Consider the following 2,683-nt stretch of genomic DNA (forward strand, 5'->3'; position numbering starts at 1 on the left):
GTGGGATATAAGAAACACCACTAGGAGGTAGATGTCCTAAATGTGACCTACTATTTGTTGGGATGATACCGATGACCCCATGTCCTTTCATTCTGTAGGTTCTACAGTCCATACCCTGAAGCAGTGATCCTGCCAGAACACACATAGAAACACTCAACACTGAGGGCTGAGAAAATGGCTTGGTGGGTAAGAGTGTTTGCTCTACATACATAAGGATCTGAATTTAAGTCCCCAGCACCCACAAGCAGCACGCCAGTAACCTAGCATTGTGGATTGGGGACAGACCAATCCCAGAGATTGCCTGGCTGAATTGGCTCTGACCTATCCATGAGTGGACATGGGCACATGCACCTGCATATTCACGTAAGGGCAACCTCCCCACCCAAGAAATGTCCAACCCTTTTCATCCTAGGCCTGTGAGGTAAAGCATCCAGAGAAAGACTGGCTTCAGTGCTCCATGCTAGCTCAGTCTTAATCCTCCACTGTCTGCTGGACATTGGACTTCCTTGTCTGGCTCCCAGCACTGTAGGACCCAATACTTCCTGCTTCTTGTATATCCCTGTTTCTTCCTTTTTCCATACCACCCCTTCCTCCTTCCCCAGCCTCTTTTCCCTCCCATTCCTTCCTTCCTTGCTCCAGAAGAGATTCTCAGGGACACACAGTTTTCATATCAGATTGATTTTATTTTCATCAGCATCAAAGCACTGCGTAGTAACTGGTCTATCTACACAGTTTGACATTGTTCAACTGCCAGACCTTTGAACAGATTTCCAGGTCTTTGTTGGCTTGCTGAGTCTATTGACTTTCCTCATCACTAGATGACTCAGTGGAGCTGTCTGAACTAGTTGGCTCGGCTTCCGTTTCAGTGCTAGTAGTGGTCATCTCATCCATTAGGTGGCGGCGGCGATGGAATAGTGCTTCACATTTGGCCCGTTTAATCTTCTTTTTCGGTGGTGCAGTTTTCTTCGAAGCTTTCTTTTTTGGGATACTTGGCAGGATGTTCTTGGCCTTCTTTATCAATCTTTGTACCTGGAAGTTCAACAGAGTAAATGTCATATGAGTCTTTGAAAAGCTAGAATATGTGAAGGGAACGTAGGAGAAGGGCTATGGGCTGAGAAGTGGGTAAATGCCAGCCTAAGAAAGGGTTAGGAGTGCTGGGGGAGAGGAAATCACCAGAGAAAGGACTATGTTTAGCTTGGGCCATCTTACCTTCCTACTACATTTGGAACAAGGCTGAGGATTCTTCTTGCTTCTAGTTCTGTTTTTGGGTTGATGGCAATTCTTTGTTTTCTTGGGTCTCGCACTTGAAGTTGATGGCTCAGTATCTGGTGTAGTGTTCTGTGAATTCTTCGTTGGTTTCGCCATGCTGAAGGCTAGGGTGTTCTGGTCCAGAGCTCTCAGAGGCACAGTCTTATGAACCCACCCTTAACAATGGGAGGCCACGCCCCTGAGTCCTGATTGGTCAGCAAGACCCTTCTCAGGTAATAGTGGTGAATGAGCTGCTTTGACATCACAAAGCACATTGCTGCCTGGTGGGCACAGGCACTCTGGTTTGAGGGGATGCTTTAAAGGTAATAGTGTCAGGATAGAGACCTGAGGCTTTTGTACATCTCCAAGAGTCTCATTCCACCCTTTTTTATATTCCCATCTTTAGTTGTGATAGAATTTGTGGCAGAGGTTTTGCCCCCATGAACTCTTCCTGAAATGCTCCCCCCACACTCAATGATTCATTCTCTCATGTTTTCTCCTTAGTTATTAACAGTTAGCTAGATTTTGGCCTATTATACGTTCCATATTTAATTCCAAATACTTCCAAAATTGTTCAAGTGTCAGTGTATATGTGAATCTCCACATAATTGAAAACAAAAGAGTATATTCATGAAAATACCTACCTGGTGAATTTGTCATTCAAACCTGACATTTTTATTTACATGTTTTGATTGCTAGTTTTTAAAAATTATTTTATTTATTTACATCTCAAATTTTGTCGCTCTCCCATTCCCCCGTGCTCCAGAGTTCCTGACCCAATTCCCCCTCCCCTTTGCCTCTGAGAGAGCACCTCCTTGGCTATCCCTTTTCTCTGGGCATGAAGTCTTTACAGAATTAGGCACATCCTCTTCTACTGAGGCCAGATAAGGCCTTCAGTTCTCTGCTACTTATGTGCCACAGGCCTCTGACCAGCCAGTGTATTCTCTTTGGTTGGTGGCTTAGTCTCTGGTAGCTACCAGGGGTCCAGGTTAATTGACACTATTCGTCTTTCTTATGAGGTCATCCCCTTCAGTTGCTTCAATCCTTCCCTAACTATTCCATAGGGGACCATGATCTCAGGCCAATGGTTATCTAGCTGTATGTATCTGCATCTGACTTAGTCAGCTGCTGGTAGAGTTTCTTGGGGGACAGCCATGCTAGGCTCCTGTCTGCAAACACAGCATATCATCAGTAATAGTGTCCAGCTTTCGTTTGTCCCTGTGAGATAGATCCTCACAACCTTGTGCCAGTTACTGGTCCACAACTCCTTCACTCTCTGCTCCATTTTGTCCCTGAATTTCTTTTAGGCAGGAACAATTCTTGGTCAAAATTTTGAAGGTGGATTGGTGCTCTTATCTCTCCACTGGGATCCCTGTATAACTACTGGAGGTGGGCTCTTCCCGTTACATCTCCACACTATTGGGCATTTTGGCTA

The 2,683-nt window shown here is 45.1% G+C and overlaps 1 long non-coding RNA gene across 1 annotated transcript; it reads right to left on the minus strand.

The window, feature by feature from the left end:
- Nucleotides 1-662: 662 nt before the first annotated feature.
- 1700040F17Rikl (RIKEN cDNA 1700040F17 gene like) lies at nucleotides 663-1,414 on the minus strand. Its single transcript, NR_176809.1, has 2 exons — nucleotides 1,210-1,414; nucleotides 663-1,029 (listed from the first exon to the last, which is right to left on the minus strand). It is a non-coding gene; the product is annotated as an RIKEN cDNA 1700040F17 gene like (long non-coding RNA).
- Nucleotides 1,415-2,683: the final 1,269 nt, after the last annotated feature.

This window comes from Rattus norvegicus, chromosome X, assembly GCF_036323735.1.
Source record: "Rattus norvegicus strain BN/NHsdMcwi chromosome X, GRCr8, whole genome shotgun sequence".
Taxonomy (NCBI): Eukaryota; Metazoa; Chordata; class Mammalia; order Rodentia; family Muridae; genus Rattus; species Rattus norvegicus.